This window comes from Rutidosis leptorrhynchoides, chromosome 11 (assembly GCF_046630445.1).
Source record: "Rutidosis leptorrhynchoides isolate AG116_Rl617_1_P2 chromosome 11, CSIRO_AGI_Rlap_v1, whole genome shotgun sequence".
Classification (NCBI taxonomy): Eukaryota; Viridiplantae; Streptophyta; class Magnoliopsida; order Asterales; family Asteraceae; genus Rutidosis; species Rutidosis leptorrhynchoides.
This window is the reverse complement of record NC_092343.1, coordinates 120,228,800-120,256,344: the sequence shown is the minus strand read 5'-3', so window position 1 is coordinate 120,256,344 and position 27,545 is coordinate 120,228,800. Positions and strand designations below refer to the sequence as shown.

General features: G+C 34.0%; 1 non-coding gene across 1 annotated transcript; it reads right to left on the bottom strand.

The window, feature by feature from the left end:
• Nucleotides 1-6,607: 6,607 nt before the first annotated feature.
• On the bottom strand, nucleotides 6,608-6,714 carry LOC139879299 (small nucleolar RNA R71). The gene has a single exon (XR_011770147.1). It is a non-coding gene; the product is annotated as a small nucleolar RNA R71 (small nucleolar RNA).
• Between the last annotated feature and the right edge of the window lie 20,831 nt (nucleotides 6,715-27,545).

The following is a 27,545-nucleotide window of genomic DNA, read 5'->3' as shown; positions in this document are numbered from 1 at the left end:
ACAAGATATTAAATTATACACAAGGACGTTCGAAAATCCGGAACTGGGACCAAAGTCAACTCTCAACGCTCGACGCAACGGACTAAAAATTATGAGTCAACTATGCACATGAATATATTATAATATATAATTAATTCTTAAAATTAATATATATATTATATTATATATTATAAACGTCGGCAAAGAAAGAAACAAGCTCATGTGAGCTGGAAAAAGTGGCCATGCGATCGCATGGCCTGGAAGGCAAAAATCCATGCGATCGCATGGCAGTAGGTGTGAGGCCACATCTATAAATTTTGCAGTTTTTGAGCAAATATAACACACCTTTTTCTTCCTATCTATCAACGATATATATATATATATATATATATATATATATATATATATATATATATATATATATATATATATATATATATATATATATATATATATATATATATATATATATATATATATATATATATATATATATATATATATATATATATATATATATATATATATTTTAATTTTAATTTTAATTTTAATTTTAATTTTAATTCTAATTCTAATAATAAGGGTATGTTAGCGAATGTTGTAAGGGTGTAAGTCGAAATTCTGTCCGTGTAACGCTACGCTATTTTTAATCACTGTAAGTTATGGTTAATATTATTTTTAAATTAATGTCTCGTAGCTAAGTTATTATTATGCTTATTTAATGCCGAAATAATCGTGATGTTGGGCTAAATACTAAAATTGAGTAATTGGGCTTTGGACCATAATTGAGGTTTGAATAAAAGAACGACACTTGTGGAAATTAGACTATGGGCTATTAATGGGTTTTATATTAATTAAATGATACCTCGTTGATTTAATATATAGACTTATAATTTGACGTATTTATATATAACCACATACGCTTGACTGGGTACGGTGGGCGGGATATCTATAAATACCAATAATTGTTCATTTTACCAGACACAGAACTGGATTAATAGTTAATAGACTTGTTGAAACAGGGGTGGATTACATTCAAGGGTAATTGGTGTAATTGTTAATAAAGTAGTAAAACCTTGATTTACACGCAGTCGATAACCTGGTGTATTCATTAAAACAAAGTATTAAGACCTTGTTACAATTCGAATCCCCAATTAGTTGGAATATTTGACTTCGGGAATAAGGATAACTTTACGAAGACTTCCGCATTTTATGATTATGACTGATGGACTATTATGGACAAATCTGTATGGACATATTGAATAATCCAGGACAAAGAACAATTAACCCATGGGAATAAACTAAAAATCAACACTTCAAACATCATGATTATGGAAGTTTAAATAAGCATAATTCCTTTATTTCATATTTAATTGCACTTTTAATTATCGCACTTTTATTTATTGTCATTGTATTTAATTGTACTTTTAATTATCGTACTTTTTAATTATCGCACTTTTATTTATCGCAATTTCATTATCGTTATTTACTTTACGCTTTAAATTAAGTCTTTTATTTATTTAATATTTTACATTAGGTTTTAACTGCGACTAAAATTTTAAAATCGACAAACCGGTCATTAAATGGTAAAAACCCCCTTTTATAATAATACTACTTATATATATTTTTGTATTTTTACAAATATAATTTTTAAAAATATAGCGTTAAGCTTGTTTAAAAGATCCCTGTGGAACGAACCGGACTTACTAAAAACTACACTACTGTACGATTAGGTACACTGCCTATAAGTGTTGTAGCAAGATTTAGGTATATCCATTCTATAAATAAATAAATATCTTGTGTAAAATTGTATCGTATTTAATAGTATTTTCTCGTAAAAATTAATAATATTTCATATACCACATCGCGCACATCAATAACATATATATTTAAATATGTATTTATAATTTGAAATATAATTTAGAATATTATATAATATGATTATTAGGATTTATATTGTAATAAATAAAATAAAATGCGATTAATGGAAACTATAGAATATATAGATATATATAAATATGTATATAAATATTACTTATAAATATATAAAGTTATATTAAATCTATTTGTTTAAAAATATATAATATATTTGTTTTAGTAATTAACTTTGCTATTTTAAAACTGTTTATATATAGAAAGGGAATATAAATGATTTCGAGCTTAATTAGTAAACGTCAGTAATACTCGGTTCACATTTCAATACTCGGTTGACATTTCGTTAGCGTTCATATAGATTTAATATAAGTTTATGATGGATTAAAATAAAAGTTGAACTGTAAATCAATTACGAAGATTTTAGATTTGTTAAAAGTATTTTTACCTTTTTAAGTTTAAATATTAGTACTCCGTACATATAAATCGGAACAAAAAATAAATAATTTTCTAACCTTTTTGATCAGGTTTCAAACAGGTAATGACCAGAATAAATAAATGGTTTTAATTTAAAAATATGGGATTTTTAGGAACACTTTTATATATTAATTGTTTAGCAGTGGACACGATATTGTCATCCGTGATAAAGTGTCGGCACAAAGATTCAAAAGAGAGGCGGCCTACTATTTGAAATTCACTATACTGGTTACTGTGCTTTACCGTGTTTGTTACTTGATCCTTTCAATCTTTCCACTGACTTTTGTATACATATTTAAAAATATATAATTTACATATTCACACATAGAGAGAAGGGAAAACATTTTCATTTCATCTTTCTTAAATTCTGAAAATCGCCAGCCATTTTTTTTCTCCAACATAAATGACCACCAAGGACCACCTTGAACAACCACCGTCCGCCACCTTCCACCTCTATCGGCGACAAATCGCCATCTTCCACCATCCTCCATATTTTCTCTCTCTCTCTCTCTCTCTCTCTCTCTCTCTCTCTCTCTCTCCTAATTTCTTCGTGAACTCATCACCACGACATCCACCACTATTCGACCATCACCATCATGACCTGCAAACTGCTACTATCATTTATAAATTGTTGTTTCTTTTAACCACCACCGAAGTATCACCGGAAACCACCACAACCCCATCACTCCCTCTACATCTCTCTTTTCCATTCTTTTTGTTCGATAAATTCAAACACCGTCAACAACTTGCTGTTATGCTTTTATTCCATAAAGCTGCTACTGCAGCTGTGTTTCTGGGTTACGAACAAAAGGAAGGTGGTAATAAATGGAGAAGATGAAGGAATAGTGTTAATGATGTTGATAATCAACGATGACATTGATGATGATGTGTGTGTTATAATGACGTAAATGAAGTTCAATGATGTTAAAGACTATAATGAGAATGATGATGGTGAGACTGTGAGGAAGATGGTGAAAGTGGAATGAAGATTAAGGTGATGATATAAGAAATATTAAACGATGATGATGGTTACAAAGTAACGAGTTTGGATGATGAAGATGATTACGGTTTGGATGATGAAAATGATGAGTAATAGTTTGGATGATGATGATCGTGATCATAATGATTATTATGATGATGATGTATATACAGTAATTAGATGATGATGATGGGTATCTGGTCGACTTAATTTACAAGGAAGAAGAAGATTAACAGAAAATGGTTAATTAGATATGTAATACGTTAAATCAGAAAAATCTGAGAGTTCAACTGGTTAGGCGTGTTGTGTTTAAAGGGGGAGGTTGTGGGTTCGAATCTAGGCTGCTGCAGCCTATATTTTTTTTTTTTTTTTTTTGTAATCCATAAATAACTTCACAGATTGGGCTTGTGTAGATTGGGCTATCATATTCGGTTTACACTTGGGCCGAGTTCCCTTTTCTTGTTAGGCAGAAGAGAATTGGATAAATATAAATGGGTTTTATATTAAATCACAAAGACAGAGATGGATGAGTGGTTTGGGGTGTTAGCATGGAGCTAGAGGTCTTGGGTTCGAGTCCGATTCGCCGCAGTTTTTCTTTTTAAGGCTTCTTTTGAGGTAGTTGCTTAATTATTATTATTATTATTATTATCATCATTATTATTATTATTATTATTATTATTATTATTATTATTATTATTATTATTATTATTATTATTATTATTATTATTATTATTATTATTATTATTATTATTAATATTAATATTATTATTATTATTAATGTTGTTGTTATTATTATTATTATTATTAATTAGTGTTGTTATTATGTTAAAGCTAATAAGATAATTAATATTATTATCATTTTTGTTATTACTAAGTAAAATCACTAAGTATTACAAGTGTTATTATTATCATTATATTTATTATTATTATGATTATTATGATTATTATTATTGTTATTATTATGATTCTTATTATTAATGTTATTACTATGATTATAATTAATTATTGTTATTATCAAAATGATTATTAGTGTACTAACATTGGAATATGATTATATGTATAAGTAATATTATCATTATTATTATTATTATCACTAAGTATTAACAATGAGTAATATTAGTATTATTATCACTATCGTAATGCAAATTATTGTTATCATTAATATTAATATTTTTATCATATTTATATTTATTATTACAAAATATTAGCACTAGGTATTATTAAGTCTGAAATTAGAATCAAAACTAATGTTTTCATTGTAAAAATAATACAACTTTTATATTAGAATCATTAATATGATTCTTAAAATATTTATAAAAACTATCATATAATTTTATTATTTAAATTATTATCCTTATTAAAAATTTTCATTTTTTATTTACATTTTTGTTATTAATATTACTAATATTACTATCATTATTATTAATATCCTTAATCTGGTATTATTATAATTATTAATTTTGCAAACGAAAGATAGATATATAAAATATATATATATAAAATATATATATATATATATATATATATATATATATATATATATATATATATATATATATATATATATATATATATATATATATATATATATATATATAATTCAAAACCTAAATATAATAATATTGTTATTTATTTGAAATATATAAATTGACATATATAAGATATTAATACAAAAATTATATCACTAATAATAAAATATAAATTTGTTCGAATACGATTATGTGTATTAATAAATATACAAATGATATATGTTCGTGAATCCAAGGCCAACCCTGCATTGTTCAGTATCGTCATATGTATTTTTACTACAAAATAAGTAGGGTGAGTTTCATTTGCCTTTTTACCCTTTATATTTTTGGGCTGAGAATACATGCGCAATTTTTATAAATGTTTTACGAAATAGACACAAGTAATTGAAACTACATTATATGGGTGAATGATCGAAGCCGAATATGCCCATTTTACTTGGTAACCTAAGAATTAGTAAACCGATCTACTAATTGACGCGAATCCTAAAGATAGATCTATTGGGCCTAACGAACCCCATCCAAAGTACCGGATGGTTTAGTACTTCGATGTTGTTTTATCATGTCCGAAAGATTTCCCGGAATGATAGGGGATATTCTTATATGCATCTTGTTAATGTCGGTTACCAGGTGTTCAATCCATATGAATGATTTTTGTCTCTATGCATGGGACGTATATTTATGAGAACTGGAAATGAAATTCTTGTGGTCTATTAAAATGATGGAACTGATTATTTATGTTAAACTAATGAACTCACCAACCTTTTGGTTGACACTTTAAAGCATGTTTATTCTCAGGTATGAAAGAAATCTTCCGCTGTGCATTTGCTCATTTAGAGATATTACTTGGAGTCATTCATGACATATTTCAAAAGACGTTGCATTCGAGTCGTTGAGTTCATCAAGATTATTATTAAGTCAATTATAGTTGGATATATTATGAAATGGTATGCATGTCATCAACTTACAATGTAAAGCAAGTTTGTCTTTTAAAAACGAATGCAATGTTTGTAAAATGTAGCATATAGAGATCAAGTACCTCGCGATGTAATCAACTATTATGAATCGTTTATAATTGAGATGGACTTCGTCCGGATGGATTAGAATGGGTCGTCTCATAACTCAATCAAGACATCTAGCCAATATTGTCGCCATTGATTTTTCTTTAGAATCGTCATCTAGTCGACCAAGTACTCCAATTCAAATTTCCGATAATCCATTTTTTGAACCCGACCTCACAATTGAGAACCCAGAGGATATTCAGGGACAATTCAGAGATCCTGAACCACTAATTATTCCTCCTGAACCACAAATCATTCAACCAGAAATTGTCGAGGAAGAAACCATTAAATCAGAATCCTCTAGTGATTCAGATTTAACAAATTCAATCATGGAAAATCAGGAACCTCTAAGTATGGAAGACCGAATGAGAGCTACACGCACTGGCCAAGGTCATGCAATTACTCAACCAGACATTAATGCGTCAGATTATGAAATCAAAGGACAAATCCTACACATGGTAACTAATCAATGCCAATTTAGTGGTACGCCAAAAGAAGATCCAAACGAACATCTTCGTACCTTTAATAGGATCTATACTGTATTCAAAATCAGAGAAGTTGAGGATGAACAGATCTATCTCATGTTATTTTCCTGGACTTTAAAGGGAGAAGCCAAAGATTGGTTAGAATCGTTACCTGAAGGGGCGATTGATACATGGGATGTTTTAGTTGAGAAATTTCTTAAAAGATTCTTTCCGGCATCTAAAGCCGTGAGACTTCAAGGAGAAATTGTTACGTTCACGCAAAAGCCAAATGAAACTTTATATGAGGCGTGGACAAGATTTGGAAAGTTGTTGAAAGGATGTCCTCAACATGGTTTAGACACTTATCAAATAGTACAAATATTCTACCAAGGATGAGACATTACTACACGAAAAGACATCGACATAGCAGCTGGTGGTTCCATTATGAAGAAAACCGCAACTGAAGCTTACAAAATTATTGATAACACAGCATCCCACTCACATGAGTGGCATCAAGAAAAAGACATCGTTAGATCATCTAAAGCGGCTAGAGCCGATTCTAGCCATGACTTTGATTCCATTTCCGCAAAGTTAGATGCTTTCGAGAGACGAATGGAAAAGATGACTAAAGATATTCACGCAATACGAATTAGTTGTGAGCAGTGTGGAGGACCACATTTGACAAAAGATTGTCCCAGTATTGAACAAACAATGAAACAAAGAGAGAATGTTTCATACATGAATCAAAGGCCTAGAAATAATTATCAAAATAATTATCAACCGCCAATACCGAACTACAATCAAAATCAGAATTATAACCGAAATGTTCCATACAACACCCAATAAGGTCCTAGCAATCAACAAGTATCTAATAATACTTACAACCAGCAAAGACCTATTTTGCAAAATAAACCACCACAAACCGATGATAAAAAGCCAAATTTAGAAGACATGATGTCGAAGCTAGTTGAATCTCAAACGCAGTTTTTCACATCTCAGAAACAAACTAATGAACAAAATGTTCAAGCATTTAGAAATCAACAAGCTTCTATCCAAAATCTGGAACAAGAAGTGAGCAACCTAGCAAGGTTGATAGGTGAAAGAAAACCAGGGAGTCTACCAAGCGATACAAATGCTAACCCCCAAAATGAAATAGCTAAAGCCATTACCACAAGAAGTGGTACTACACTCAAACCACCAAAAATACCTGTAATTTCTGATGACTCTATTCCCACTACACAGGCATCACAGCCTGAGCAAGAGAAGGAAACAGAACCGGTAGTTGAAAAGGCTAATGAAAATAATACAGTTAAGGCAAAGTCTTATGTTAAACCATACTAATCACCACTTCCTTACCCGAGTAAAATGAGAAAAGAAAGACTTGAAGCCGAGTAATCCAAATTTTTGGATATGTTTAAACAAATAAATGTCAATCTTCCTTTCATTGACGTAATTTCAGGAATACCAAGATATGCTAAATTCCTGAAAGATCTAATCAAAAATAGAAAGAAAATGGAAGAACTCTCGGCTGTTACAATGAATGCTAATTGTTCTGTAGTGCTGTTGAATAAACTTCCAGAAAAACTCTCAGATCCAGGAAGTTTCACAATTCCATGTTTTCTGGGTAGTCTTAGTTCAATAGAAGCATTGGCAGATTTAGGTAGTAGTATAAATCTAATGCCATATTCATTATATGCTAAACTAGACCTCGGAGAATTGAAACCAACACGAATAAGCATACAACTAGCCGATCGATCAGTAAAATATCCTAGAGGGATAATCGAGAACATGCTAGTTAAAGTTGGTACTTTAGTATTTCCAGTAGACCTTGTTATTCTGGACATGGAAGAAGATTATCGAGTTCCTCTCATATTAGGAAAACCATTCTTAAACACGGCTAAAGCAATAATAGACGTGTTTGGTAAGAAACTGACCCTAAGTATAGAGGACGAGAGTGTTACCTTTTCTGTGGATAGAGCCATGCAACAACCGCAATCTGCAGATAATACATGTTATTACATTCAAACTATAGATTCACATGCAGAATTGTTAGAAGAATTTCCAGAATTACAAGGAACAGGAGAATGTTCTTTAGGAGAAGGAACTGAACCAATTGATGAAGCTAAAATGTTAGCCACACTCATGGCTAATGAATACGAACCGACAACAGAAGAACTTCAAATGCTAAAAGAGGAAGACAGATATCGATACAAATCATCGATAGAAGAACCACCGACATTAGAGTTAAAGCCACTTCCAAACCATTTGGAATACGCTTATTTACATGGTGAATCTGAATTACCTGTAATAATATCGTCTTCTCTTACGGAAAATGAAAAATCTCAACTCATTTCTGTGCTAAAAGCTCATAAACCAGCTATTGCATGGAAGATCCATGACATTAAAGGTATAAGTCCTTCGTATTGCACACATAAAATCCTTATGGAAGAAGGTCATAAAACATATGTGCAATACCAATGAAGACTAAATCCTAATATGCAAGATGTTGTTAAGAAAGAAATTATTAAACTGCTTGATGCAGGTTTAATTTATCAAATCTCTGATAGTCCATGGGTAAGCCCAGTTCAATGTGTACCTAAGAAGGGTGGCATGACTGTCATCACAAATGAAAAAGATGAGCTTATTCCTACTAGGACTGTAACAGGATGACGTGTTTGTATTGATTATAGAAAATTAAATGACACCACTAGAAAAGATCACTTTCCCTTACCTTTCATTGATCAAATGTTGGAAAGGTTAGCTGGGAACAGTTACTATTGTTTTCTTGACGGTTTCTCCGGATACTTTCAAATTCCAATCGCACCCGAGGACCAAGAGAAAACCACTTTTATGTGCCCTTATGGTACTTTTGCTTACAAACGCATGCCATTTGGACTTTGCAACACCCCTGCAACCTTTCAAAGGTGCATGATGGTGATTTTTCACGACATGATAGAAGAATGCATGGAAGTTTTCATGGATGACTTTTTAGTCTTCTGTGATACTTTTGAAACATGTCTAGTTAATCTTGAATGAATGCTTATTAGATGCGAACAATCAAATCTAGTACTTAATTGGGAGAAATGCCATTTCATGGTTAAAGAAGGCATTGTTCTTGGTCATAAAATTTCAAAGGAAGGAATTGAAGTGGATACAGCTAAAGTAGATGTAATTGCTAAACTTCCACATTCCACCAATGTTAGAGGAGTTAGGAGTTTTCTAGGGCATGTCGGTTTTTACCGACGTTTCATAAAAGATTTTTCTAAAATTGCCACTCCTACGAATAAACTCCTAGAAAAGGATGCTCCATTCATCTTTTCGGATGAATGCATCAAATCTTTTAATATTCTTAAAGAAAAACTAACTAATGCGCCGATCATGATAACTCCAAATTGGAATCTACCATTTGAACTCATGTGCGATGCAAGTGATTTTGCAATGGGAGCCGTTTTAGGTCAAAGGATTGAAAAACGATTTCAACCTATCTATTACGCTAGTAAGACGTTACAAGGAGCACAAACGAATTATACAACTACTGAAAAAGAACTCCTTGCTATTGTCTTTGCTTTTGACAAATTTCGTTCATATCTCGTTCTAGCTAAAACGGTGGTCTATACTGACCATTCTGCTCTTAGATACCTATTTTCGAAACAAGATGCCAAACCATGATTAATCCGTTGGATCTTACTCTTACAAGAGTTCGATATTGAAATCCGAGACAAAAAGGGAGCGGAAAATCTCGTCGCTGATCATCTTTCTCGTCTTGAAAATCCTGAATTAGAAGTTCTAAATGAATCGGCCATACAAGACAACTTTCCTGATGAATATCTATTGAAGATCGATTATAATGAAATTCCATGGTTTGCAGACTATGCAAACTACTTAGTATGTGGATTCCTTGAAAAAGGGTTGTCGTACCAAAAATGAAAGAAATTCTTTAGTAATATAAAACACTATTTTTGGGAAGATCCACATTTGTTTAAAAGTTGTCCTGATGGAATAATATGCCGATGCGTATTCGGAGATGAAGCTAGTCAAATCTTAAACCATTGCCACACAGGACCAACAGGAGGGCATTATGGGCCTCAACTCATAGCAAGGAAAGTCTACGACGCTGGATTTTATTGGCCTACAATTTTCAAAGACGCACACCTTCTTTGTAAATCCTGTGATGCATGTCAAAGGGCTGGAAAAATAAGTCAACGTGATGAAATGCCACAAAATGTCATTCAAGTATGTGAAGTATTTGATGTTTGGGGTATTGACTTTATGGGTCCATTTCCAAAATCTCATAATAATCTCTACATTCTCGTTGCCATTGATTATGTATCTAAATGGGTGGAAGCACAAGCTCTCCCAACTAACGATGCACGAGTTGTAGTCAACTTCTTAAAACGTCTTTTTGCAAGGTTCGGAACACCGAAAGCTTTAATAAGTGATCGGGGTACTCATTTCTGTAATAATCAACTTGAGAAAATTCTCAAAAGATATGGAGTAACTCATAAAATCTCAACCGCTTATCATCCACAAACAAGTGGACAAGTTGAAAATACCAACCGAGCATTAAAACGTATTCTAGAGAAAATTAAGACACGATGGAATGGTCCATGAAATTGGAGGATGCACTCTGGGCTTTTAGAACAGCCTACAAAACTCCAATTGGCACCACACCTTTTAAACTCGTTTACGAAAAAGCATGTCACCTTCCAGTAGAAATTGAGCACAAAGCATTTTGGGCTTTGAAGACATGTAATCTTGATTTGCATAAAGCTGGACGTCTACGGTTAAGTCAACTAAACGAATTAGAATAATTAAGACACGATGCATATGAAAATTCGTTAATCTATAAGGAAAGAACGAAGAAATGGCATGATAAAAGAATCAGAAGTTAAAAAGAATTTAAGGAAGGAGACAGAGTTCTTCTTTTCAATTCACGATTCAAGCTATTTCCTGGAAAATTGAAATCAAGATGGTCTGAACCATTCATAGTCAAAAGAGTTTTCCCGTACGGACCAGTAGAGTTAATAAATTCAAATGGAATTGAATTTAAAGTTAATGGTCACAGAGTTAAACATTACATAGATAATCCAATTTAAGTTGAAGATGAAGTTAATTACAATTTCGACACCACAGCTAACTAAGTGTGGGAAGATTCGAATCTTTTAAGGGTAATATGAATTTCTGTTAGAGTTAGATGTTCTGTTTTCGTGTAGTTCTGGAGAATGAAATCCGATTGGTCTTTCCCTAGCAGACCCTAAAGAACTAGTCTTCTCCCTCCATTCTGAATTTTTATTTCTTTTAGGTTTTACGAGATGAAGAATTCCTTTGATTTGAACCATGTCTACTACTACACGCTATGATTACTAAACGTAATAATAACATCTTCCCTAGTGAACTGATATCATTCATAAGAGGAAAAATGGATGAAGTGAGGAAAGAACTCAGGAAAGATCATCATAAGATACATTTTGGTAAAGGGAAGTCAAAATTCGCAACAAAAAGAAGAGCACGACACCTTGAAAGATGTCATAAATGCGGAAAATGGTCACACGAAGGGAAATGTTCGAACAATCAAACACATTCCAATTCTGAATTCGTAACTCTATGCAGAGAAGGACCGTTCATATGTTTAGAAAAAAAGTTATTGAAGAATCGAGGTTACGCTTATGCAGCAATGGAGAACCAAATCGAACGACTCTCCAATGAGTCAACTAAAGCAGGTCTCTGAGAATTCTTTCTCACAGGTAAGTATGTGCAGTTTTTATTTGTTTCTATTTATTGCTTTTAACCTTTTGATGATAAACGCTGAATTGTTCGCTATAAAGTATTAAATTGATATTCAATAAAATTAGGTATGCGAAACCGAAATTATTGATATCATACAAAAATTTAATTCATCACTGCGAAATTTACCGTTTATTCATAAGATATAAATATCTTTAATCAATCAATCCAAAATATTTCAGAAATTCGTCAGGAGTAAAACTAGGTAATATAGCCGAAATTACTTTACCCAAAAGAGGGACGTATATTTTTGTAAATATTTGATTGATTAAAGTGTGATAAAAGACCAAAAAGATTTTAATTTTATTTTTACCATGTTTTTAAAATTAATATTATTTTAATATGTAATTATATTATTATAAACTAATATATATAAATATTAATGATATTTATATGAAATTTTATTTTATGCATTTTTAAATTTAAGTTTGGTGTGAATTTAAAAACAAAAATATACTTTATTTCATTAAGTTAAAAATATGATTTCTAAAATTCGTCGTGAGTTGAAGACTAGGTCGTTGAACCGAAATTGCTTTACCCAAGGGAGGGACGAGAAATTTTATTATCATTATTTTTTAATCTTATTGATCTAAAGTATACCAAAAACATTGAAAAAACTTAAAAATCTTTGTTTTTAAAACAATCGCTTTGAAATTGAAAATTTTAAAATTTTGGCTAGGGACGAACTAGGTAAACGTACCGAAACGACCTCATTCTAAATATCAAGGAACATAAAATTTTAAAATTAATGAATTAATTGTTTTTATTAGTTAAAGATTTATAAAAAAAAAATAAGACCCCATGCGATCGCATGGGGTTTACCCAGAAAAATCATGCGATCGCATGGACTTAAAAAACTGGAGAGAGGATCAAAAAGCAGACGAGCTGTTCTCTCTGTCCACTTTCACACACACAAATACACGAAAACACCCACAAAACACTCTCAAATTTCATCATTTTTCAATCAAAATCAACCAAATTTCGTGCTATAATTCGCTATAATCATGCCTTTCTTCAGATGTGGAAGCAAAAAGGTAGAAATTTCACCCCTAAACTCTTTAATTTCTCAGTTTTAGTGATAATTACAACTATTTTACCTAATTTAATTTTGATAATTTCAAGCTTAATTAGAGTTAAATTGTTAGTATATTATGCTTGTATAACCTAGATTGATGCTATTTGTCATGATTTGAAGCCTTAAACTTCAAAATTTTTAGAAATCTAGGGTTTGTGTTCTTGAGCAATTTGAGGCTTTTTAATATAAACAGGTTATGGCCGATTTTTGTTATGAATTATTGCTAAATTAAGTAGTGTAACATGTTTAGGTAGCTAAATGATCCAAACTTTGATCCTAAACATGATTTTTAAGCATCAAAGTGAACTTTTTAAGTCTAAAATTCATAAACTTGATTAAATTGATGTAATTGCCATTTGAAACTTGTTTAATTGCTAGTAATAGTTGTTTTAACATGTTATTTAAGTTGAATGCTTATGAACTTTGTATACCTTTTCATATATGCTTATTTGAAAAATTGTAGAATTGATAAAAATATGAAAATGAGTATAAGTTTAATATGGATTAAACATGTTATTATAATTGTTTTAATTTGTTATTTTGCTAACACTAATGCATATTTGGATGTACAAATTTTGTGTTTAATGTGTTTTGCAGAGAAATACAGATACAGACGGTGCATCATCGTCTATATAACATGAACAAGAACATGTTTAGGATGAACAAGAACCTGATCATGAACCATAACCGGAACCTGATCATGAACCATAACCTGATCATGAACCATAACCTGATCATATATGGATGAACAAGAACCTGATCATGAACCATAACCGGAACGACAACCTGAACAACAACAACATTATGATCAACACAAGTTATATTATGAGCCGAAACCACTGTTTTGCGCCCATTATCGTCAATTTTAGCCTCACCCGAGGATTATGCACCCACTTATCGATGACCAACAGTTACATCCTAACCTAAGATTTGATCGTTGTTGGACAGAATACCCGAAATTTTAAAAGAACATGCACATTCTTTACCACAAAAATATTGAAATGCCTCGGGTAATCGATTGGGAGCCTTTGGAAGCGGTTCACCTAGCCGAACCGGTTAGGGATTTACTAGTCCAGAGATATGGTAGCTCTATATTTAACGATTGGATCCACTTATTTACTACACATAGAACTATATATAGGGAATAGTGTGTTGAATTACTTAGCACTATAGAGTTAAATAATGAAGTTACTATGATAGAAGATAAAAGTTTTATTAGATTTATTTTAGGAGGTACAATGTACAGAATGTCCATGTTGGACATGGCTAGAGCTTTATTAATCTACACCCCCGCTGAGATTATTTCACCTGATAGTAATAGTTTAATTACTGAAGGTGAAAGAGTAGATAGGAATTTTGACGCTAACGTCATATGGAGGCGTATGTCAAGATTTAGGGAATTTACGCGGGGTGGAAGACACTCCTACTTAGATATTGATAGAGCAGAGCTTCGGGTAATACATAGATTCTTAGCAAACTCAATTACACAAAGGGGTAGAAACGAGGAAAAAATGACCTTAAACGATTTATTTTACCTGAAGTGTATTCGAGACCCGAGGAGCTTTGTTAACATTCCTTATTGCGTAGGCCATTATCTTTCTAAAGTTGTTGAGGGTATGCAAGCAGGAAGTATTATAAGGGGTGCTATTTTTGTTACTCTCATTGGAGAGTACTTAGGTGTAGATAAAGAACATGGGGGTCCGATGGTAGAGATTGAGGAACAAGCCGAGAGCATAGGCTTGCAGGTTTATCAAGGTGTCAAGGTACTAAAACGGAGGCACAATATGCCAATACCATATCATGGCACCCATCCACAGGTAGAGAGGGGTTTGGATGAGGAGATGGAGGAAGCAGATGACATTAGGGATGTCATTAGGGATAGTTATACTGATGTCTTCCAGCATGTAGATGCGGTAGAAATGAATAACCAGACCAGGCATCATCAGTATGAGCAGTGGAGAGCTGCGGATGAGTATGAGCGCTCCAGGTGACGCCAACACAATAGCTGGCAAGTTCATCAGCACCAAATCATGAGCCAGCTATCATATCAGGTACCAAATAACTACATCCCGACTCGGCCTGCTTTTTATCCACCACATCAGCCCGACATGTGACCACCCTTTGACCTGTACGACCCTAATCAAGCCTACCAGGACACCTATCACCAACCATGGAACCTGAGAGATGATATGAACTGGAATCCCTATCCAAATCAATAGTGTTCCATTGGTGATTTCTTATCTTTTATTATTTTTATCTATTTATGTTAAACATTTAACATTTTGATACTTTTATGTGATGTTTAACATTTTTATTATTGTGTACTAATATTTCATTTTTGTATTTGAAAGTGGGATATAAGTCCCATTTCAAAATACCATGCATGTTTATATTTGTATTGTATGTATTTTATCTCATGTACACAACAGGGTAAAATAACGCATTTTCAAAGACTGACATTAAGTTCAGCAAAAGCAACTAATTTTGATGACAAGATACAAAATAAATGTGATATAACAACTGCATGAATGAACAAATGATGTGCACCATTTATCATTCAAACAAACAACAATATGTTTGGAAACTTTGGTAAAATTTAATCATTTTTCTACGCTAATCACCCTCAATAATTTAAATTGTTACTGATTTCTTGCAAATGAGGGCATTGCAAGATCTTAAGTGTGGGAAGGGATTAAATCCTTTCGGATTTTTTTTAAAAAAATATTACACTTGGTTTAATAGCCACCGTTAAACTTTACTAGTAACGCAGTAGTTGTATTAGAATCTAGTGCTCTCTGATAATAAAGAACAGCCCTAGTCTTATATACTGACTACCCACTTCTAGTAAAATTTTTAAAAAAATTTCAATTAAATGAACTCAAAATCATGTTTATACATATTTATGAACGATAATTAACACCGAAATTATTGTTACCTCGGAAAGAACATAAATTGAGAAACAACCCAAAACGCTTAATTTATTTAAAATGGAATAGAAGAGAATAAAAAGGCAAAAAAAGAAAAATAAAAGCCAAGTATGGGAAAAATTTACCAAGTTATTTAAAACATATATCACATATTTTTGTACAAATAATTGAAGATACTTTTGTTTTGGACGATATTAATCAGTTTTACCCAGCTTATTGTAATATAAATGGAATTTAAAAGAAAGTAAAGTCTTCCGAGAAAAAGACACGCGCTTCTTGATTTAGGTCAGGAAATCGTCGTCCAGACCAGTTGTAGAGTCTACGAAAACCCTTGAAAAGTTTTCTCGAAAATCAGCTGGAAATCCACGGACCTCAGCATCAAACAAGGTCGCCAAGTGGTCAGATTTATCCTAACCATGAGAGGATCTGTCTCGTACAGGGGGGCACCGTGCAAATTAGCTTATAAGACTAATGAATCAGATCCCTAGAAAGGATAATCTCCTTAAAGATCAAAAATCAGCATTTAAGCCTGATATTACTCAATCCCTGAGATTGAACTTAAAGATTGAGAATTCAAACTCAAGGAATTCGATGATATCTAAACTCGATCTTGAACGAGAAAATATTTTGATTAAATTACAAACCGATTTGTTTTCTGAAAACCCATTTTCAATGCGTTCATTATCATTGAACGTAAAATCCTAGGAATTCACCTGGAATTCATTAGGTCACCTGAACCAAATCGGGTGTCAACCGTGAGAACGGTGGTTGCATAGCATGGTCGAAGACAGGACCTTGTGCTAGACCGAAAAACTATAGGGTGATCTTTACTATTTCTCCTACAAAGGATAGTAATTGCATCTGACACGATGTAGACCATAATCAAAAGCGTGTCATTAGACATTGCCTTAACAGTTGCTTGTTCAACGCTTTCCTTTACAACCGGACGGTAGTTTACTGAAAGATAATATACGGAGCAAGTATACTGGACGTGTTGCTTTCCCAATACAAGGTTAGCAAGTGTGTGACAAGAAACCATAAGTTTTGAGCTAAAATTTTCAAATCTGAAACCCACAAAACCCACAAAAACATTTTGCGAACATCGGTGAAGGGTTATTCCGGAAAACTTATCTAGGGTAAAAACTAGATTGAATTTTCAAAAGATCAAATATTTTCATAAAGATCCAATTTCCTAAAGGATCTAAATTTTCATAGTCATGTGGGACTGTAAACCACATCGTTACTATCATTGTTCATACCGCCGTATTAAAATCACTGATGTACAAAGTGTGAAGAATAAAGAAGTAATTCTAGTAAAGTTATATTCAAGTTCTATATTGCTTGAGGACAAGCAACGCTCAAGTGTGGGAATATTTGATAATGTTAAAAACGAACATATATTTCATAGCATTATCCTTCAAGAAAGACAAGCTTTTAGTTGCAATTGTTCTATTTACAAGCGATATTCGTTTAAATAATAAAAGGTGAAGACAAAAGACAGATTCGACGATTTGAAGACGCAAACGACCAAAATGCTAAAAAGTACAAAGTACAATCCAAGTGGTTCAAATTATTGCTGAGAAACGTCTAAAGTTACAAGAGTACAAGCCGCAAAATGCAAGATATTAAATCATACGAAAGGACGTTCGAAAATCCGGAACCGACACCTGAACCGACTATCAACACGCGACGCAACGGGCCTAAAATTACAAGTCAACTATGAACAAGAATATAATATAATATATATATAATTATATATATTTATATATATTATATTATATATTAATTTAATCGAGCAGCCCACGTTTTGAAAGGAAAATATCTGAATCCAGCTGGCCATGCGATCGCATGGCCTGGAAGCACAAAATCCATGCGATCGCATGGAACCCTGTAGCTGCCCAAGTTCTATAAATTGGAACGTTGAGTTTGAGTACACCATATCCTACTGATATCACTCTCTCTCAAATATATATATTTATTTTATAATTATAATTTTAATATTAAGTTAATAATAATAAGGTTATAGTGGCGAATGTTTTAAGTTTGTAAGTCAAAATTCTGTCCGTGTAATACTATGCGATTAATACTCATTGTAAGTTATGTTCAACCTTTTTAAATTAATGTCTCGTAGCTAAGTTATTATTATGTTTATTTAAGCCGAAGTAATCGTGATGTTGGACTAAATATTAAGACGAGGTTATTGGGCTTTGGACCATAATTGGGGTTTGGACAAAAGACCGACACTTGTGGAATTTGGATTATGGGCTATTAATGGGCTTTATATTTGTTTAACTGAATGATAGTTCATTAATTTAATATAGAGATTTACAATTTGACGTAATTATAAATAACCACATACACTCGATCGGACACGATGGGCGGGATATTTATAAATACTAATAATCGTTCATTTGACCTGACACGGGGATGGATTAACAGTCAATGGACTCATTAAAACAGGGGTGGATTACATACAAGTACACTTGGTGTAATTATTAACTACATATTAAAACCTTGGATTACACGCAGTCGATAACCTGGTGTAATTATAAACAAATTATTAAGACCTTGTTACAGTTTAAGTCCCCAATTAGTTGGAATATTTGACTTCGGGTATAAGGGTAATTTGACGAGGACACTCGCACTTTATATTTATGACCGATGGACTGTTATGGACAAAAACCAGATGGACATATCGAATAATCCAGGACAAAGGATAATTAACCCATGGTAATAAATTAAAATCAACACGTCGAACATCATGATTACGGAAGTTTAAATAAGCATAATTCCTTTATTTTATATCTCATCGCACTTTATTTATCGTCATTTAATTTATCGTACTTTAAATTATTGCACTTTTATTTATCACACTTTTATTTATCGTCATTTACTTTACGCTTTAAATTAAGTTATATTTATATTTAATATTTTACATTAGGTTTTAATTGTGACTTAAGACATAAAATCGATAAATCGGTCATTAAACGGTAAAAAACCCCCTTTTATAATAATAATAATACTACTTATATATATATTTATACAAATATAGTTTAAAATATATATAGCGTTAAACTCATCTAGCTCCCTGTGGAATGAACCGGACTTACTAAAAACTACCCTACTCTACGATTAGGTACACTGCCTATAAGTGTTGTAGCAAGGTGTAGGTATATCCATTCAATAAATAAATAAATAACTTGTGTAAAATTGTATCGTATTTTAATAGTATTTCGTAGTAAAATATAATCTATTTCGTACTACACCTCGCACACATCAACGTCCATAAAGCATCTCATAAGGTGGCATTCCAATACTAGTGTGGTAACTATTATTGTACGAGAATTCCACCAATGGTAAGTGCTCATCCCAACTACCACCGAAATCAATCACACACGCCCTTAACATATCCTCCAACATTTGATTCGTACGCTCGGTTTGACCGTCCGTTTGAGGATGATACGCCGTGCTCATTTTCAATTGAATACCCATATCTTCATGAAACTTATTCCAAAACCGAGAAGTGAAATGAGTATCTCGATCTGAAACAATAGATATGGGAACCCCATGTCTCGATATCACTTCCTTGATAAACAACTTGGACAAGGTCTCTGACGATATCGTTTCCCGAATGGGAGGAAACAAAGCACTCTTCGTCAATCTATCAACTATCACCCAAATCGTATCATATTGGGTTCGCGCCGTCCTTGGTAACTTGGTAATGAAGTCCATGATAATGTGCTCCCATTTCCATTTCGGAACTTCCAATGGTTGTAACTTACCGTACGGCTTTTGGTGTTCGGCTTTGACTTGCAAACACGTGACGCATTGTTCAACATACTTAACAACATCACATTTCATGCCGGGCCACCAATACTCTTTCTTCAAATCATAGTACATCTTTGTTGCACCCAGAAGAATGGAATACTTTGACTTATGCGCTTCATCAAGTAGCACCTTTCGGTAATCGCCCATCTTGGGTACCCACACTCTACCTTGAAAGGACAACAAACCATGCGGGCCTAAGGTAATGGACTCTGTTTGCCCCACAATTTGTTCTTCATGCTTGTTGTTAACAAAAGCTTTAATTTGAATCTCACTGAGCTTCACAAGAAAATTGTTAGTAATAATCATACATAACGATCCTACTTGTATTGCAGGATGTTGACTCTTTCGACTCAATGCATCCGCGACCACTTCGCCTTACCCGGATGATAGAGTATCTCACAATCATAATCCTTTACCACATCCATCCACCTACGTTGAAGATAATTCAAATCTCGTTGATTAAATAGATGTTTCAAACTCTTATGATCCGAATAAATTGTACACTTGACACCATACAAGTAGTGGCGCCAAATTTTCAACGCATGTACCACCGCCTCCAATTCAAGATCATGAGTCGGGTATCGCTTTTCGTGTTCCTTTAATTTTTGAGAGGCGTAAGCGATGACTTTACCTCTTTGCATTAGAACACACCCGATTCCATTTAATGAGGAATCACAATAAACCGTCATATCTTCGATTTCCTCTGGTAATACCAACACCGGAGCTTGACACAACTTCTCCTTTAACAATTGGAAAGCAATTTCTTGCTCGTTTTCCCAATTAAACCTCACGTTCTTCCTTGTCAACTTCGTCAAAGGAGAAGCAATTTTAGAAAAGTCTTGGATAAACCGACGATAAAAACCGGCCAATCCGAGAAAACTTCGAATTTCCGTAGGCGTAGTCGGTTTTCCCCAATTCTTCACCGTCTCTATCTTCCCCGGATCTAATTGAATACGATCTTTATTCATAATATGGCCAAGGAATTGTACTTCCCTTAGCCAAAATTCACATTTGGAGAATTTAGCATACAACTTCTCCTTCCGTAACGTCTTCAATACTTCACGCAAATGATGTTCATGTTCCTTCATACTCTTCGAATAGACAAGTATGTCGTCAATGAACACAATCACCAACTTGTCCAACATAGGTTGGCACACTCAGTTCATAAGATCCATGAATGCCGCCGGTGCATTCGTAAGACCAAAAGGCATAACTACAAACTCAAAGTGCCCATAACGCGTTCGAAAGGCCGTTTTCTCAATATCTTCCTCACGTACCCGTACTTGATGATAGCCGGACCATAAGTCAATCTTAGAAAAATATGTTGCACCTTGGAGTTGGTCAAACAAATTGTCAATCCGAGGCAATGGATAATGGTTCTTGATTGTCACTTTGTTCAACTCCCGATAATCGATGCACATACCATCTTTTTTTTTCACAAATAAAACCGGAGCACCCCATGGCTAAGCACTCGGTCGAATGAAACCCTTTTCAAGCAACTCTTGGGTCTTACTTAACAATTCTTGCATTTCTGTCGGCGCTAAACGATAAGGAGTTTTAGCAATGGGAGTAGCTCCCGGAACCAACTCAATGCAAAATTCGACTTGTCTTTCCGCCGGAGCACCCGGTAACTCGTCCGGAAAAACGTCTTCAAATTCACTAACCACCGCAATTTCACGAATGGATGGTGGCTTGTCACGGGTATCAACTACATGGGCAAGAAAAACCATACCACCACTCTTAAGAAAACGTCACGCCCGTGCATAAGTGCATAATGGTACGAGTCTCCTTCGCTTATCGCCATGAATAATCAACTCTCCCCCACTTAGGGTCTTTATGCGAATGAACTTTTCGTGGCATGCAATATCGGCCCTATAACGATCGAGCCAATCCATACCAACAACAATATCAAACTTACCCAAAGTCATCAGAATGAGATCAATTTTAAACGTTTTGGTACCAAACACAACATTACAATCCTTACACACATCAACCCCTAGCACCGTCTTGTCATCCGCTATTTCGACTTCTACCGGATGACTTAACTTAGCTAGCGGTTTGTTAAGCTTAGACACAAATTGAGGCGACACAAAAGACAAATTAGCACCGCTATCAAATAATATCCTTGCCGGATTATAGTTAACCATGAAAGTACCTGAGACAACTTCATTGGATTGCTTGGACTCATCATTGGTCATCAAATAATTTCGTCCCTTAGCCGTGCCCACCGCTTTCTCCAATCTCTTAACATGATCACCCCGCAAATCGAGACACTCCGTCCTTCGGTGCCCTTCTTTACCACAATTAAAACAAGTGAGCTTGGTTGTAGATGATGGTTTCGGACAATCACGAGCCATGTGCCTCTTTTGTCCACAATTGTAGCACGCATAGGTGAAATCTCCGGAAGCACCTTTCTTCACACTACCAACACTCTCAGAGCCCTTCTTGTTCTTTTTGTTCGAAAAGTTCGAATAACTAGTAGCTTCAAACTTCCTTTTTCCAAAAGTAAAGCCAACCTTTCTCAAGATGAGCGACTCGAAACCTTTGGCCATATCGAACAACTCATCAAAACTTTTTACCACGTTCACACTAATCTTCTCTTGATAGTTGTCGTTCAAAATTCGATAGAAGTCTTCCTTCAACATTTTATCATTCCAGACATATTTCGGGCAAAATTGGGTTTTCGACAAGAAAACGGATTTAAGAGTGTTCAAATCGATCGACCCTTGCCTCAAGGAACGCAACTCGTCCTTAAGTCTAGTAAGATCGGCCGAAGTTCGGTACTCTTGGAAAAACTCCGTCTTGAACTCGTCCCAAGTAAAATCCATACATTGCTCTTCACCATAAGTTGGATTTTCGCATCCTACCACAACTTAGCATCGCCCCTCAACATGCTACAACCATATCTCGTCTTTTTATCAAGAGGGCATTCACAAGTACGAAAAGCCCCCTCCATATCGGAGATCCACTGGTCACTCTTAAGTGGGTCCCTTTCGCCCTCAAAAGTAGGAGGCTGAGCATCCTTGAAATTCTTGTAGAAAAAATCCCACCTTCCAACGTTATCCTCTTGAAGGACAACCTTGACTTGTTCCTTTACTACATTGACTAATTGCTCGTCAATCGTATCTAGAAACATTTTCTTAACATTTTCAAGGAAAGACGTATGATGACTTTTCAAAATGGCCTCAACTTTGGCCGTTAACTCGGGGTCCTCACTCGTGCTCCCATTTTCGGTGTCGTGTCCGTTTCTCATCTTCATCCTATAAAACGGAAGAGGTTAAGCAACGAAACGAAAAGACATGACACATATATATATATATACACATATACACCTTACCGCCCTATCTTGCTCAAAAATCGTCGTACATCACTTGTTTGACACGATTTACACCCGTAAAAATGGTAGCTAGTCATAGTTACGCGAGCATCTCGCATTAACTTGCTAGTACAACGTCTATCTCGCTTGATGGAATTCAAATGCAACACAAAAAAAATAGCGCAAGGTTAGTTCACATAAACCTATGCACTAACCAAACCCGATCCGACCCGAAGTCCTACAAGTCCCGCATAAAGCGCACACACAATAAAGTCTAAGTCTAGGCACCTATCTCAAGTCGCCTAAATCCCTTAGACCATGCTCTGATACCACTTGAAACAACCCAACCCGTATTTAACATGGGTAATTTTTTTTTTAAATGATATAACATTTACGCGCCATACAAAAGGTGTAAACCATCCCATACAACCATTAAAACAATGTCACAAGTTTAATGTTTACAAACGACACAAAGGCCCATAAGCAAATGTAATACAAGTTCGACCCTTTAAAATGATAGTTTTAATCCAAACGAAACTTGAGCATGGTTTGGGGCTAAACTACCCAAAACTCTAGGTCGACTTCCAAAAAGCTTCATCAAGCATCCAACAAGGGAAACTAGTGCCCAACAACCCCTTTCCCTTTCTCTGTACCTGCATCTAAAAAGATAAACAATGAGAGGGGTAAGCTAAATGCTTAGTGAGTGTGTGATGCCCCGTACAAAACCATCGTGTACGAATCATCAACAACAGGATCATTACAAGGTCAAATACTATATGCTGTTTCAAAATAAGTTGCATTCATGAATAAAGGTGACGTTTTAACCAATGTCAAATGTTTAACAACTAAAGTATGCTTCTACGAATAGCAAGCAATAATAGTACGTGACCCATAGGTCGTTACAAATACATCGTTTCAAAAGTAATAGTTTGAATGCAAAATAAACATTTCATGCGGTGACATCTCTAATAAGCGCAGCGGGTGTCTACAAAGCATGACTAGTACAGCGGAAGCAAATAAACCTTAAGCACCTGAGAAAAACATGCTTAAAAACGTCAACACAAAGGTTGGTGAGCTATAGTTTAAGTATAACAGTAATGTAAGGTAGGCCACGAGATTTCAGTGCTTCAACAGCGTTTCAAAACAGTATGAAAAGTATGTGTATAACTGTGGGCACTTGGTAACTAACTTAACGTTTATAACCCCCTGATAGTACACTTGGCGAGTGCGTATGTTTACGAAGTATTAAACACCCGTTAAATGCTAGCGCTACTAGCCCGAGTGGGGATGTCAAACCCTATGGATCCATATCTAAGATTCGCGTTCACCGGTTCAAAGACCAATGACTAAACGTTACCGAGCTAAGGGGAAAGTTTATGCCGTTGTATAACCCACACATATATAAAGTTTAAGTACTCATGCCTAGTATATAAAACATAAAATGCGCATGTATTCTCAGTTCCCAAAATAGTTAAAGTAAAAAGGGATGCTATAACTCACAGTGGAATAGTAGTAAAAGTCGATACGCGGGAAAAGTAAGCAAGTGGTTGGTCCGAAAGGTCCTCAACCTAAGTCAAAAGTTACTAAGTCAGTAAATCGTTCCCAAAGGTTTAAAAGTATGTAAATTAGGTCTTAAGTATCATCATCATTCATCATTTAACAAAAAGTGTAAAGTAAGTTTCAAGTAAAGACTAGGGTTTGAAACAAATGCTGACTTCGTTCAGTCGCCATGACCTCTATAAAAACTGAAATGAGGTGAGACCAGTGGCCATGGCTCTGTATATGAGTCCCCTAGGTACTGACCAATTTTCAGAACCAAAATCGTCTTCGTTTGACGGTGGTTGTGGTTTAAGTGCGAGTAGGTCAGAAATTTCAGCACAACGTTAATAGGGTGTAGTGACTTTCGGGAGGCCATAGATCCTAAACCGTAACTCGGATTAAGACGAGGTCTAAACGGAAAATCATTTAATCGAACCGAACTAACTGAAAATCAACTTTCCAGTAGCCCAGGTAGTCTGATCAGTTCCAGAAACAGTAAGAAAGGTGTTCCGGTGGGTTCTTGGTGCTTGTTGCTCATCACGGTTCTCATCCTTGATGCGTATAGCTTCAAGTGTACAACTCGTTGATGTGTTTGCATCATATTAACCAAGGTTTGACCATAATAACACTAGTGTAAGTCTAAGATAAGTAGCACAACTCATTTAAGGGTTGTAAGTAGTTTGATGAACTAAAGTTACATCAAGATCTTAGATCCTACACATACATGAACTCTAAAAGTAATATTAACCAAGTTTTGACTATCATGACACTAGTGTGAGTCTAAGACATGTAGCACAACTCACTTAAGGGTTGTATGAAGTTTGATGAACCAAAGTTGCATCAAGATCTTAGATCCAACACATACATGAGTTATAAAAGTAATATTAAGCTACAAACTTGAAAGTAAACTTATATAAACAAGATCTTAAATTGTAGAACATAGTTCTTAGTTAGATCTTGAAGATCCTAGACTCAAAAGTCTAGATCTAACATAAGTGCACAAAGTTATAATTAAAAAGTTTTACTTACATGTTCTTGAACTTATAAAGTAGTTTCAAGAAATATGAGATCAAGATTAACTAGTAATACTTGACCAAATTAACAACACTACAACTTTAAATAATTGAAATGAAGAATAAATTAAAGCTACAAGTATTATGTTCATATTTGCTTCATACTTGAGTAGATTCAAACCAAAGTTTAGATCTTAAGAATTCAAGTCTACAAAACATAAACATAAAGAAGATCATCAAGTTTATGAACTTTAGACCTTGAAAACATTTAAGAGTAGAACCTTAAACTAACAAGTTTAGATTCTTGTTCTTGGTTCTTCATCAAAAAGATGGAAATAACCAAAATTACATGAAGATACAAGTTAAAGAACTTGATCTTTAACATCAACAACAAACAACAAGTAATAAATCAAGTAAATGATGATGATATACAAGTGAAATAATTTGGTTTTGTGACAAGAAAAAGAAGAAGAATTTAAGCTTGATACTTACAAGTTTGAGAGAGAATATTGAGAGGAAAATGTAAGTATTATGTGAGTGTGTGAAAAATGAAAGGATACTTGCAATATGTAACAAGTTAAAATGAAAAAGAACTCCCTCCTTGAAGCATAAAGGGGACGGTTTTTTTTTGAAGCAAAATGGGGAAGTCAAAACTTGCTTTCATGTGTTGGAATAAGGTGTGAGCTAGATTGAGTAATAAGTTAAAAGAACCCTTGCATGCTTGAGACAACTTGGTCTCCTAATTAGTTTAATTAATCCTAGTTTAACCTTAATGTAATACTAGCTTAATACATGGGCTTACAAGTCCATTAAGAGTGTAGGGTGGGCTTACTAGTCCATGAAATAAAAGTCCAAGCCCAAGTAACCAACAATTGAATAAAAGGCCCAAGTAATTAACTACTAACCTTAGTTAATTAAAAATGATTAATAATAAATAATCATGAATGTAAATAATATTCAAAAATATTATTCATGAAAAGTATGCGCGTCACAAAGACAAGTCGGGCCATGGTAATTCAAATACGATAACAAGTAAATGTATAAAAATACATTTAATAAAGCGCAAGTATTGATATTAAAGGTTGAAAAAACCAGGGTCGTTACAGAGAGCAAAAAGTATACGATTACATATACAACCTACTTACTTGCAATCACTTACGCATTTATCGCATACATGCTAGCAATATAATAAATCATACCATCACAAGTATAATAACTAAACCTTCGACCACACAAGCTAGCATTACAGTAGCATATAACTCGCACAATATAATATGCTACAATACAACACACAACCATGGTTAACCAATCATACAAGGAATGGTACTTGAATTTCTCATCGGTGTTCATAACAACCGTTAGTGCACTTAACACATCGTACACTAACCCCACGGGTGGCATCTTAACACGTTGACACTTCACCCCGAGTGGTGTCTTAACACGTCGACACTTCATTCGTTACATCTCTTGGAGTGGCATCTTAACACATCGATGCTTCACTCCCGAGTGGTGTCTTAACACGTCGACACTTCACTCGTCATGTGAGAAGTGGTGTCTTAATATGTCGACACTTCACAACTCATACTACACAAATAAATACATTATATATGCACGCATATAATTATTCCACTCACCTTAACACGTCGGTGATGATCAAACACTTCCGTATGCTTCAAAACAAAGTACCTAATACATTAAGTACACA